The 14,435-nt window shown below is 41.1% G+C and overlaps 1 protein-coding gene across 3 annotated transcripts in view; it reads left to right on the forward strand.

Moving 5' to 3' along the window:
- Positions 1–14,435, forward strand: part of KCNJ16 (potassium inwardly rectifying channel subfamily J member 16) — a 79,647-nt gene that overhangs the window by 11,255 nt on the left and 53,957 nt on the right. The window contains exon 4 of one of the 3 annotated variants that reach the window (XM_084837547.1): positions 13,810–13,919. The exons of the other annotated variants lie outside the window; for them this stretch is intronic. The gene's annotated coding sequence lies outside the window, so the exon portion shown is untranslated. The remainder of the gene's footprint in view (positions 1–13,809; positions 13,920–14,435) is intronic. 3 annotated transcript variants of the gene reach the window in all.

A 14,435-nucleotide genomic window follows, 5' to 3' on the forward strand; every position in this document is an offset into this window, starting at 1 on the left:
CCCCAATCCCAATCTCCAGCCCACCCACGCTGCTGTAAAAATTAGCAGATCCAGCCCTATGTTTAGAGGTCCTAGTGGCCTTGGTAACTTGAAGTGCCTTAGATCACCTGAGGCTGGCATGCCACTGATTTACAACAGTTCCATGAACTGGTAGATTCTTGGGGCAGTATCCAGCTGTGTCATTCCACTAATGCAAAGGAGACTGCTCTAGTGGGAACTCGGTTCTGATGTATGCATAAGGGGAGAATCCAACGATAGTTCCACTCATGCAAGTACAGTTGCGCAAGCAGATGCGCAACCAGTCATGTAACTGGTTGCACAACCAATTGTGCAAGTGGCTGTGCACCTGGTTGTGTACCTTTTTACACAACCGCCTGCACAACTTGTTACATAAGCATAATGTGCAAGTGCTTAAGCAACGGAAAGATTCAGTGGAGCTCTGCTAGCGCTATTTAAGTTTGCAGAATGGTTCTGTATGAACCTGCCCAATTATTGAGATCAGCCCAGAAGCTCTGCTTGGTGTTACCTCCTGCAGCATCTGACATGTGGCAGAGAGGACACTTTTTCAGTTGTGCCATCCCACCTTTGGAACTGCTTTCTCAGAGAAGCTCACCTGACACTATCCTGATTTTCTTTGTGGTGTCAGGTGAAAACATCCTTATTTGCCTGGCTGGGACAGAGATGTTTGTCTTTTAGCCACTGAAGATGCAGTAGGAGTAAGTCCCACTGAAGTCAATGGGTCTTACTTCTGAGTAGACATGTGTAGGATAGAGCTGCTAGTTGTTTAGCCTTTGCAAGCTTCCGCTTATTCTGTTTTATGCTGGCTTTTACAGTTTTCGATATTTTGTCTTGTGGATTTGATGTGATGTTTTTATTTTTATCTGTACACCTCTCCATGAGCAATAGGTAAATTGTGGCCTATTGTGTGTGTGTGTGTGTGTGTGTGTATACATGTGCGCACACACACACAACAACAAATGAAAGGAAGAAAACTGCCCCTCCGGCTTCTTTCTCCCCTGACCTGCTCAGATTGCCCAGTAGGATTGCCTAATCACATCCACTGAAGTGCCCTGGAAGCATTGCTCCTTCCATGCACACCTCTTGGTTTGGAAATAAGTACATGATGGTAGCTCAAGGCTGAGGTCAGATTTGGTCAAGGGGTCACCAGTTGTTGGTCCATAATACATAATACGAAGGTTTTTTTTTTCTACCTAGTATGAAATAAATTTCAGGGGGAAATCTGGTAGCTCAATCTGTTACTTGGAAATGGGGAAGAGACTTCCACTCTTCCTGCCTTGTGCTAGATACATGTCACTAGACTGTCACTTAAGGGAAATCCATCCCCCCAACTCCTGACATGGCTGTGTAAATTCCTTGTGTGACACAGACATGTCATATAGATGTGAAACAGGCAAAATGGATCCTCCCCCCATTCTATTAATTGTATTTGTCTTGTCCTGTATTCCATTCCCCCTGAATTCTGGCTGACATAGAAGAATTTCTAAAGTTATTATTATTATTTATTACATTTTTATACCACCCCATAGACAAAGCTCTCTGGGCAGTTTACAGAAGTTAAAACATTAAAATACAATATACAAAATTGAAAAGCCGTTTACATAAAAAGCACACAGGCAATGTGCACAAACAACATACAACTAAAAATGACTTTGAGCAGTCAGTCGTAACTAAAGACACATCCAAGACCGATTAAAACTCATCATGTGTTGCCTGCTGGGGCATGATATTTATTGTCCATTGAAAAGTGGCACCGCTTTAACTCTGAAATGTGTCTTATGCCAACCTTTACCCATCATTGTAAGCCAAGGTGAGGCACCTTTGGAGCTGAAAAGTGAGCGATTAGAAAAAATTAACCCGCCAATGGCAGAGCCAGTTGATTATAAAATGCAAATCATTCGAGCCTCACAGTTACAGTTTGTATGTGTGTATCTTTCTTTCTCCTCTCAAGGCAAAGTTGCAGGACTGGCTGCTTCCTTACTTTTCAGGCCATCTTCAGCAAGTGGTGGGTTTGGTGGATTGGGGGGCAGAAGCAAGAACAGTACCAGCCAGCCTCAAATAGGACACCAGATACACCACTCAGCCCAAGAATGAGATATTCCACAGTGCAGAGGCTGTGGAAGGGGATGGATTGCGACTTCTTGATCTGTCCCTTCTGTTGACTAAAAAGGTAAAAGGTGTCCCCAACCAGTCGTGTCCGACTCTAGGGTGTGGTGCTCATCTCCATTTCTAAGCCGAAGAGCCAGCGCTGTCCGAAGACGCTTCCTTGGTCATGTGGCCGGCATGACTGAACACCGAGGTGCACGGAACGCTGTTACCTTTCCCGCCGAAGCGGTACCTATTTATCTACTTGCAATTTCTTGCTTTTGAACTGCTAGGTTGGCAGGAGCTGGGACTGAAGATGGGAGCTCACTCCGTCACGTGGCACTCGGGTCTCAAACTGCTGTCCTGCCGACCTTCCAGTCTGCAGTTCAGCATCTTAACCACTAAGCCACCGCGGCCCCTTCTGTTGACTATTCTGTCACAATAATGAGCTTTTCTACACGAGGCATTTATTGTGTGCTCATGATTCCTTGCTCATGGTTGTTAACTAGTTCTTTAGAGGACATCATGATCCTCAGTTTTGCTTCTGCTTTTTCAGAGCACTTTCCCATGTTTTATATTTATTAGAACAGGGAAAATTGGGTATTATTATTTAACTTAATGTGGGTATTGTAACATGCACACTATGCCACAGATTTTAGTCCCTTCAATTCATTTGCAGCTCCCACCTCCCACATACATATATACACATTAGACATTACTGATGTCATGTATGCATTGATAACACCTTGCAAAAAAGCAATCCTGAATTGATTGTATGCATGAGTGTATGTATGATTGCATCAAGATTCATTTTTTGCAGTGTTTTACCAATGTGCCCATGCAACCCCTGCACACATGTGCCTTTTAAAATTAGCATGGAATTGTGTTTTGTGAGTCATTAATTTTTCAGCATTTCATAAGATTTTCTTTACAACATGTTTGGGCCTACAACTTCCATCAGTCCTAACCAGCATAACTAATGGTGAGGGATCGTAGGAGTTGTTAGCTAAAACACCTGGAGGGCTGCAAGTTGCCCATCCCTGCTCTAAAGGGATCTACACATTATAATGTAAGTGCCTATGTTCTGTTTATCTTTATTCATTGCTTGCTATTGTGGTGCTGAAAGGATAGCGCCTACTCTAAAATCAACTGTCAGGCCTTTTTTTTTTTTTTAACAACCTTCATCAGGCGCAGGAGTAAACTAAACGTTCTGCTTATTTGTCTATAGAAGTAAAGTGACCCCGTGTTATAACTCCAGAAGAGTACATATATTCCACTATATGTTCCTACCCTATGCCAAGCTATTTTGGGAGGATATCTAAGGCCACAACTTTGTCCAATCTGGTGCAATATTTTGTTAGAGAATGCAACTTCATCTATATGAGTGGTGAAAATTCTGAATGTTGTCTTGGTTCCCATGTCCCTAGTAAAGCACATAAAAAAAAATTTAAAATCCAGTAACACAAAGTCAACTGAGTTTCTTCCCATGTGGGTTTTGATTCTAAAGGCTGACCTACGCATTCAATAAAATCATGTCATACTTTGGGCTTGTATCATTTTAGAATCGGGAGAGGGAATCACAGGCATGAATGCTCCCCCACATCAAAAGCTTCCTATTCCTTGACATGCTAGCTTTCCATGGGCAAGATTTAGTTTTTTTGTTTTAACACAGGGAGCATTTAAACACGCAATTTCAATCTTATGCTTGTATGGTAGGGATACTGGAGAATTTCCTTTGGTCCACATTTTTAAGCAAACCAACCTAATTCACACTTCTTGGATTAATATGTGGATTGGAATGCATTTATCCTTCACACTGTGAACTTCTTCAAATTTTGCAAGGTTGTCCTTGGCTCAAAAATGCATACAGAAATGTATATTTGAGGCAGAAATGTCTAAGAAATGATTATTTTAGGGGGGAATTGTACAATTTACATATGAATGTTTGTGCGGTTTTTTTTTTCTTTTTCTTTTTAAAAAACGTTGCAGAAAAGGGAATGGAACAGGCTTATGCTTTAACACATCCAAAACTGACAGAGACTGGAAAGAGACATTTTTAAGATAGAAAGACCATATACAGACTGGTTTATGGTACACAATTAAGGTTTAAATCCAATGAGATTTTTTCACTTCCATCAGCAGAACCAGGAGGGAGCAACTCCCTCTCTCCTATAGCCCTGTGTGCAACCTCAAAACTACTCCAGAGGGTGGGACCCATCTACATGTAATTATAATTAACATTGCAGTCCATATTACTATCAACTGTAGACATGCTCCTTTCTATGTTAATCAAAGTTAAGACTCATTGATTTCAACTGGGGAGTAAAGTATCTGGCTGGATCAAACCCTTATATTTTACTGAGAATTTAAATTTTAAAAAAGAGGGTGCCACAGACAGAAAGTAAGCCAAAAAAAGTGGTCATCTGAATAAGCCCCAAAATAAATTCAAATTGACATGTGGTTAAAAAAAAAAAAAAATAGGACATGTAAAACAGACATACAGGTAATATGAAAGGTTATATAGACTAAGTACTATACAGAAAAGACCTCAATAACGGCCAGATATATTCATGTCATTCATGCTACTTTCTTTCCAAAGCTATGAATGGGAATAGCCTATTATTAACTAAATGGACAACAATTCTATCTCAGTGAACATGCAGAATGCTTCATCCAGTCCTTTCATCCTGTTATGATATTCTAGTTGTTTACACTCCTCACCCAAGACTGTACAACATCTTTATCCTTTTGTGGTTTGATCCACCCAGTCTTTGACCACAGAACTGAACTGATAATATTTGTGTACACATCTAGTGATTCCGTTGTTCTTACTCTATCATGCATTAATCTTTGTTATAGCCAGTAGACTGCTAAATGGCTTGTGCAGGATGAATATCAAGTAGGCAGGTGGCCTGGCAAAATTAGATTTTATTGACAAATGCCAATGGCATTTCTCCCCCCACCCTTCGTATACACCCGCTGCACACACAATGTTTTGACTGATGGATAATAAAATTGCACAGATAGAAAAGGTGATCAAATAGATTATTTAAAAGATAGATCCAACAAAATGAATAATAAGAGGAGGTGTGAGCTGGGTGTTTTCTTTAAAGTGACCAATCAGTCTTTGGCCAAGGAGGAAAAACCAAAAGCATTATGTGCACATGATGCAGTTATGAGATCACACATATTTGTATCCTGCCCTTCCTTCAAGAAGCTCAAGACAGTTGCCATATTTTATCCTTCCCCCAAAACTGTGAAGTAGGTTAGTGTGTGACTGGATCAAGATCATCCAGTGATTTTCATGGCTGAGCAGGAATATGGATCCCAGGTAATCCTGGTCCATGTTCAGCACTCTAATCATACACCACATTGGTTCTCAAGAACCGTATTGTTTGGGTTAGGATGGATGCATTCCCCACCTTTCTGGTCTCTCACAATCTTACTCAGTGCATTCGAGAATCCAGAAAACAAGTAAAGGAGAAAAACTATATTTGATTCCACCAATAAAAACAAAAGGTGGCTAGAGAGGCCAATAAGCCCCAATTAATTTCTGCAGTTATTCAAATCATATGGTTTTAGAAAATTCATTCTTGTTTTATAGTGCCTGTTTTATATTGATGTTTCATTTGATTTTGGATTATTTTATAACTGTTACTGTATTATTTAAACAATGGAAACCACCTTGTGACATTGGGGGGGGGGATTAAAAGGGAGAGTAAATTGTCCAAACCAAAACCAATCAACCAACAAATACATCAAAATTAGGGATGGCAAACCAGCAAAATTTGAGCTTGCTGAAATTCTTAGAATCCCATCTTGAAACTTGTTCTGTCCCAAGCGCATATCAGATTATGAGCTTTGTTTTTTTATTTTTCTTTTTTCAAATCCATCCATATTTTGTGTATATTTTTCCCAATGTACACATCAGTTGTGTGCATCTTTGAAATGTATGCATCCTTCTCCCATTGATTATAGTATATTTGTGCTCATTTTTCAAAAATACGCATTTTTATGCAAATGTATTTTTATCCAAATGTATGTATGCTGTTGAATCCATTCTTTTTGGGTCCATGAATCACAGTGCAAGCTAGGAAATGTACAGACATTGACTACAGATTGCATCTGAGTCTGTGTTTGATCTGAAAGGTGCAAACTGGGAAAATCCTGGTAAAAAAAATGAACCGAAATAGATTTCTCATACAGTCCTAATCAAAATGAAATAAATCTGCATAAATGGAGAAAAATAATAATTTCACTCCTCAGGATTATACTAGGTGACCTGCCTGCTTGCCTGGAGATGAAGCTCTGGCTTAGCATTCTGAACCTAATCCCTCCTATAGCTATTGCAGCATAATTTAAGGCTTCCTTCAGTCATTCCATGGCAGCTTTTGGCAGGCATACAAGGCTGCGCTGGAGCTGGGAGATGTGGATCCATTTCATGGGCTTCAAGATAGGATGCAGTCCTACTTCCTCCTCCTCCACCTGACTCCAAGAAGTCCCTTTACAGCACAATCCTATGCATTTATCGACAGAACAAAATCCTACAATTCCCAGCATTCCCAGCCATGCTTGGAGTTATTGGACTTTTTAAAATCTATCTAAACATGCATAGGATTGCACCCTTAGTGGACTTAGTTTTTGTGCTAAAGCAGCAGTGCTGATGTCAGTGGTATATGTCCATTAATGGAACAGATACTGTTGATGGAATGGATTACCTTTTGCCCTGTAGTTCCCCTAGTGTGCCCCCAGACCTGCTCTGGCAGAGTGGAAGACCATCCAGAGCACACTGGGGTGGTGGCATGGGGCAGGTGAGGAAGGGAAAGTCCCATTGTGTGATCAGATTTTGCATGGAACCAGTGATACCCACAATATCTTCATGTTTTAAAAGTCATTCAGATATTAGATTTTGATAAATCACTAGTATAAAACTAGGCCAATTATACAATACATCTAGAGCTTTTTTCAAGCTCAAATTTTTCTCCTGCCTTTAAAGAAAAGAGAAGAACTTATGAGTGAGATGCAGGAAGAAATAAATGCCTGGGTTGTGCCTTCTCTTAGGAAGGGAAATGCCAGGGAGATGGCTATCAAGATCAGGGAAGGAAATTGCTCGTTTCCCTCTGACTTAAGACCCTTCTTGCAATGGGTGGGTGGGTGGATATGTTTACAAGACTGTTGTGTTGACAGAAAACAAAGCAAAGCCAAATTACAATTTGGTATATATTACTCCCATACCTGTGTTTTCAGAGCTCTTGAGGTTCAAATTCGATACTTTTACAAGTAACTTCCATAAATATAAGAAGTTATTAAATGTAAGCCTGCTTAGCATGTCTCATTATAGGTATGGAGTGGACTGAGGGGTCTGCAAAATTGTTCATTTGATAAGACATTTTGAAGGCAAACCAAATTCTGGGTTTTGGAATGAGTTCAGTTTTTCTTTTTATTGATCCCGCAAGTAAGATCCCACAAGAAATTGTGGAAGGAAGGAAGGAAGGAGAGAGAGAAAGAGGGAGGAAGGAAAGGTCACTCTTCATTCCTTTGCCCTACCTTCCTTTCCTCCACAATTTGGATGGGAAATATATGTGCAGTTCCCATTTTAATACAAATTTACCTAACTTCACACTTTTCAACCAATACACAAACCAAAACTCAGTTATCCTTCAAAGTTCACACTTATCAGAATTTTGCAATGAAGTTCTCCAGTCAGAAAATGCAAACAAAAATAATTGTATTAGGGGAAAGAGCACACAAAATGCATATATTAGTGAAAGTAACATTAAAAATATATATTATATTAGGAAAATTGCTTACAACAAATGTGTTTATTAGGCAACATTGTGTAAAAATGGTATGGATTAAGATAAACGTGCACAAAAATGCATACAGATGTTCACGTGAACTTAAGATAGTTCACGATGAACTGAATTTAAGATTGGAAAAATTCTAATGTTTGGGACAAGCCAAACTTAAGACAGGAAAAATGAGAAACTGAGAGAAAATGGATTGGAGATATGTGTCTAACCTTACTCCACAACAAAACAAAATTTGGAGGAAGAGACTGGACACAGAGAAAGCTTTCCCATAGCCCAATTACCTTCCTCACCTTGCCACAGCAATGGCTTTGTTTGCGAGAGAATTGGGCAAAGAAAGCTTTCTCTAACTGCTGGCCTCTGCCCCACATACACACCATGGTGAAGGGCAGAGTACAGCTTCCCTTGGACTTTAAATCCCATAGGTCATGGGGATGAATGAACACCAAGAGAAAGCACCAAAGGGGTGCTCTGTTTTTGAACCCAACCTTCTCCCTCCCCACTCCCTGTTTTTCTCTGGGGATGAAGTGAATGCACAGTCTTTCCTTCATTCCCCAAAGCAACCACTGGGGAAAGGAGGCAAATGAGTTTGCTCTGAGAATGTGTGCAGGCACTCTGTCTCTGAGCTCAGTTTCTGTCTTCCCTACTTACTTACTGGGATGGGGGAGGCTCAGTTCCCTCTGCCTCTGTAGCAACTGCAGGTGGAGGAGAGAAGTGAGCAATGCCGTGTGTTAGCTGAGCATGAAGAAGTGAGGTGTGTGTCCTTCCTGCTCAGCATTTACCTCCTGTTCAGCTAACACAGTTCCCATGCCCCCAATGAGCACAAAAGCTAGCACCTGGGCACTGCTATCTTCTGCTGCTGGGCATGTGCCCTGGTGGTCTGAAGGAAGTACACCTGCCCTGCCCTTAGCCAGAGTTGAATTTGGAGGGGCTCATTCTGGTCCCCCCTGTGTCCTGCAATAGTTATGAGAGAACATGAGGCAACCCATAGAACAGGGCCCTTTGGTGCCCTGTCCTCCCTCCTCATTCGACACCACTTTTGTTTAATAGGGTCATATAGGCATAATATTTATTTATTCATTTATTTAAATGTATAATCAAAGCCTTATTGATCTTTAAAACACTAAATCCGAAATGACCCTTGACAACGCCCTAATGAATACCACTAAACCTATAATCAACTGAAAATGTTATCCGCCCTCACATCTAAACTACAGGTTAAGGGAGAAGAACATGAACCTGATGATACCTTACAGTCTTAGGAATAATTGTCTCCTCACATGATCATGCCTGCTGGCTAGACACTAGTGCCTTCAACTCCGACAACCTTACTGTCGAACATGGTGGAGACCATTTCTGCTAATATGCAGATTTTCTGCTTGACTAAATGACGACCTCTCAAACATAAATAAATTTTATATCTTCTGGCTCTAACACAGGGAACTGTAGCCATCTCCTAATAACTGCTATTTCACTGTTTATTCACATTTATGCTTTTCTTCTGGGTAGCTCCAGGCAGCATACAGGAGGTTGGATCCAGACTTGATTATGCTTTGAACAGAGTGACAGACCTACTGAAATCAGGGGGGACAAGGAAGTCATGACTAACATAAGTCACATTAATTTCAATGGGTCTGCTTTAACTAAGTCTTGATCCAACCCATGGAGTTCTCAGGCACAGCTCAGACCCAGACCAGTTTAGTTGCAACCAAGACAGTTAATTATGTGCCTTCAAACTATGGAATAGCTAAATGGATTTACAGTCACTGGTCATGAATACAACAGCACATCATGAAAGACAGAGATGGCAAGGAGCTGTCTGAAGACACTGCAGAGCATTGGGTTCCATTCAGCATTTCATGAGTGGACTTCTTCTCAACTATGGAACTTCCCCTTCTTCTCCTTCCCCTCAAGTCCCCCCCCAAAAATAGTTCCAGAGGGTCCCCCAGCCCTCCAGAGCAGATTAGGGGTGGGTGGTGGAGGGCTGCAGGAGGAGGGGAAATCTGTAGATGCACACATGACATGGCCCATTGACAGGAAAAGCAAGATCCAGGGACCAACTTTCTCTTCATTCCCATCTTCAATATTATGTTGAAGGGAGAAACTACTCCCCACTCCCTCTCGCTTTCTCAACCTTCTCAGTTTCCTTCTTCCTCCCTACAGGTGCTCACTTGCCTATTCCAGTTTGCTTCAGAATGTTCTGAATCTAGTTCAGTTGTTGCCACTTAATGCATGTTGTTTCATTCCCTGAGAATCTCACTTTTACAGGAGATTATATGGGCAACATGTTCCATCTGGTGAGTTTATGGTGAAATTTATGAAGAGCTATGCAAATAATCTATTCTGGTTTCACAAGGAGAAGGGAGGAACAAGGAGAGATGAACGCTATGAGCAGAAATTTGAACTATCATGAACAGATAGTTCAGGTTCATGGTATCTTTCCTGGACACAGTGTTTTTGAAAAATGCTAGATTTTTCCTTTTTTTTTTCCTTGTCAAGCTTCTTTTTAAAATAGTTTAAATGGGGATGGTTAAGTAAAATTCTGAAATAAAGGGCACTTGGAATCAATTGAAGGGGAAAAGAAAGAATGAAAGAAAGAATGAAAGAAAGAAAGAAAGGGCCAAATAAAAATGAAAACACACACACTTTCTGCCCTGTCAGTGCAAGCCAAAAGGGTACTGGAAAAGACAGCTCCTCTGCTTCTGTCCTTCCCAATTCCTTCCCCATGTGATTGCTCTGCCCTCGTGGGAGCCCTACTTTCCCCCCTTAAAATAATGTCACCTTGTTGTTTTTTTGGAAAGTGAAACATCAGTTCTAGCCACCATGTCAGCCATGAGGCTGCCACAACATGTCATCAGGCCAGCTACATATGTAGCTGGCCACACTCCGGATTTGGTTTTCTCTACTGGACAGGAGGATGGTGGTCTGAAGGTAGGGGCTCCTACATCTATTACCTAGTCATGGCCAGACCACTTCCTGTTGAGATTTAGGCTTGCAGTAGCAAATCCTCTCTACAGGGTTGGGTGACTAGGATGCTCTGCTCCTGGAGGCTAATGGATGCCAATGGATTCTGACTAGCAGGGTTGGTGCTCCTCCTGAAGTGCTGGTTGCTCTGTGGAATAACAAGATGACTGGGGTAGTTGGCATGATGGCTCCTGAGCATCCGCTCCTGACTGTCAGAGCACATTCAGCTCCCTGGTATCATCGGAGGGCCATGAAGCAAGTGCTTGAATCAGCAAAACCTGAGCTAGCTGAAGTTCTCCAAATTCCATCTCGAAGCACCTTCTGACTCAAGTCCATACCAGATTGTGAGCTTTGTTTTGTTTTTGTTTTTCCTTTTTCCTTTTTGCTCTTTGCTCTTTGCTTTATTTTTAATGAAATGTTTCATGCTGCATTTTAAAATCATCTTTCTCCATGTTTAAGCTGCCTGGTTATTTATGTCTTTAAAATTATTCTGAATTATAAATTGCTGTGGCTTTTAAAACAACTCTTTTACTGTGTTTTATCACTGGTTTTCATTATATTTGCTTTTATTATGTATATCCCCTGAGAGCTTCAGCTATAGGGCGACTCATAAATTGAATGAATGAATACATTTTAACTTCTTTAATAGCACATGCCACATTCTCTCAGAACTACAGAGCACTATAGATACTGTAGTGGCCTTTGCCCCCATGACTCTTCTCTGCACTATATTATAAATTGATGCCAGCTAGTTTCTGAGAGAGCTTCTCCAGGACCTGATAGAGATTCAGCTAAATTCAATATTTATTTCTTATCTTTATTTATTTATTGCTTTCTTAGACTGCTCAATAATTGGACTTCTCAGTACCTTCCATAGAAACAGATTCCAGTCGGATAGTTGTATTAGTCTGTCACCAAAAAAGAAGAGTGCTGTGGCATTTCCAGAGTAACTAGTGAATGTTGTAGTGGTGGAAATGTGCACCAGTTGCTTCTTATCACTTGATGTGTTAACTCTTGTTGACTCACAGGTGAATCTATGAACTGATTCCATTGAAAGAATTGTGTCTGAAGTGATGTGCAGTGCAATGTCTTGCTCCTGCTGATTTCTATGGTTTTAAAACCTGACATCATACCAACCCCATGATATTATACTTCTGTTGGTCTTAAGAGGTTAATCGACCAGTAGAGTGATCAGTGCAGAAGCTCTAAATATTGCTTCAATGAATCATGTATACAGAAAAATCCTATTTCCTTTTCTAAGGACTCAAGAGGTGCAGGAAACTTGATACAAACTGACTTACAAAACTGATCTTCTGAGGCATGTAATTATATATGTTGCATCAGCCATACTGTGAAGTATTGGAAAAATATGAAGTAGAAGTGGCATTAAACATAGCAGGCGCACTCTATATAACAATACCCCCCCCTCCATTTTGCCACCCTGCCCCGTGGTCTACTGCTGCTCCACATGGGCCCAGGCTCTATTCAAAGGCTGGGTGCTTGCACCACACTTGGGATTTCAGCAAGGGATGGCAAATCTGTCAAGCTCAAGCTCCGTCAGGTTCTCTGTTTTCCACTGCTAAGAACTGTCTTGCTTCGGTGTAAAGTCCCCACTCACCCTCCTGGTCCGGCACAGAAATTTGTAACTATTTTATGCACATTTTTCCAAGGTACGCATTTCTGTACTCATGTACCCATTGACATTAACATGTTTGTGCATATGTTAGAAAGGTACCTATTTTTCCATGCACACTTTTCAAATGTATGCATGTTGTCGAACACTTCTGTTTCACAAAATGCACTGCAAGTCCAGGAATACACTTCTTTCCCCCACCAAATTACATTCGGGTCTGCATTAGGTTTTAGGAGGTGTAAACTGGGTAAATCTCACCTTAAAATGTGAGCCCAATGAATTCTTCACACACCCCTAACCTTAGCTTATTTTTCTTGGTGCTGTGGATTCTGGCAGCGGAGCACAGGCCTAGACTTCTAGACTACGGCTTATACAGTGTGCCCATAACATTGCTGGTATAATTTCCTTGTTTTAAATATAATACACATATTTTCCTTATGAGCTGCCTTTTGTGTAGTACCTTTTATTTAGCAAAGTAGATGACATTCCTTATATTTCTTGGGTTGGATCCAGCATCGGCATTGTGTGAGCGGAAGGACACCACTTGCAGAATGGGAAAGCCACATCCTCTTCTCCCCACTGCAGCCCCCTGCACGCCTTCCGCATCTCCTCTGGAGGGTCCCCCAACCCTCTGGAGTAGATTTAGAGGACATGCAGGGGCTGTAGCAGGGAGGAGAGTACTCAAAAGTCTCATTCTTCAAGCAGTAGCCTTCCACTTGTGCAATGCCAATGCTAGACCCAACCCAATATATATACAAGGTATAGCAGGTGGTTACTAGGGAAAGGGTCTTTTCAGTGGTGGTGCCCTGAGTTTGGAATGCCCTCCCCAGAGGGATTTGCCCAGTGCCTATGTTCTAGTCCTTTCAGTGGCAGGTGAAGGCCTTTTAAAAAAATTCCTGGACTTTGTAATCTTAGAACCAATTTGTGATTTATAGATTTGTTATTTTTGGAGTTTTAAGGTCTGTGAAATTTTTGGTGCTGCTGAGAGTTAAGATGTAGTCACTGAAAGTTTGTGCCCCAACAAAGTTATTAATCTTTAGGGCGACACAGGTCTCTGTAACTGTTGCTGCCACAGACTCACACAGCCACTCATCTGAAGGTTGTTATATTATGTCCATTGTAAAGAAGGGGAAAAAATTAGTCTGACTTCCTCAAGGCTATTGTTCATCAGGAATTTGGATCTAGGTGTAAGTAAGGTCAACCTGCTAAGTACATTGGACCTTTTCAACCCTACTAGTTGGAAGGATAATTCTTATATGAATACTTTCTCTTTCTAGACATGTGATGTTTGTTTTACAGTGTAAAAGGAGGAGGGATTTCATCTTATAGCAAAATACAAGAAAAAAATTAGCCAGTGTTTGTCACGCCAGGGAACAAGGTTACAAATTCCTATATGCTCACTACATCAGGTAACATTCAGTTTCTTTTGCTATGAATCACTTTTCTTGTTTCTGTAAATACAGTGGGTGCTGCTTCAAAGCTATTTGAATTACTTCACTTGTGTTTGTGTTAAGTATTCATCTTTTACAGATGAAATGTTACTTGGGAGTGTAATTTAACCATCTGGAAGGATTGTACTGTCTCTATAGTTCCTCAAGAGACTTATCCAGAGTGTCCTCAGGAAGGTGGAGAAGCTAAAAAGAAACGTAAAATGTCTATGAAACTGAGTCCCCCTTCCTCTCCCCTCAGGCTATGGGAAATTAGCTTTCTGTAGTGTGAAAACCAGAATTGTTGTTGTTGTTGTTTTTAACAGATTTGTATAGCCCAAACTGGATTACTTAAAGATACCTGTTGGTGCAGCCTTCTGCAACTTGGTGCCCTTCAGTTGTGTTAGACCACAGCTCTGTCATCCCCAGCCAGAATGGGGATTGTGGGAGTTGTAGTCCAACACATCTAGAGGGCATCAGCAGGAGAAAGCTGCCGGA

This window comes from Heloderma suspectum, chromosome 2 (genome assembly GCF_057233095.1).
Source record: "Heloderma suspectum isolate Gila_16-S chromosome 2, 16-S_ref, whole genome shotgun sequence".
Classification (NCBI taxonomy): Eukaryota; Metazoa; Chordata; class Lepidosauria; order Squamata; family Helodermatidae; genus Heloderma; species Heloderma suspectum.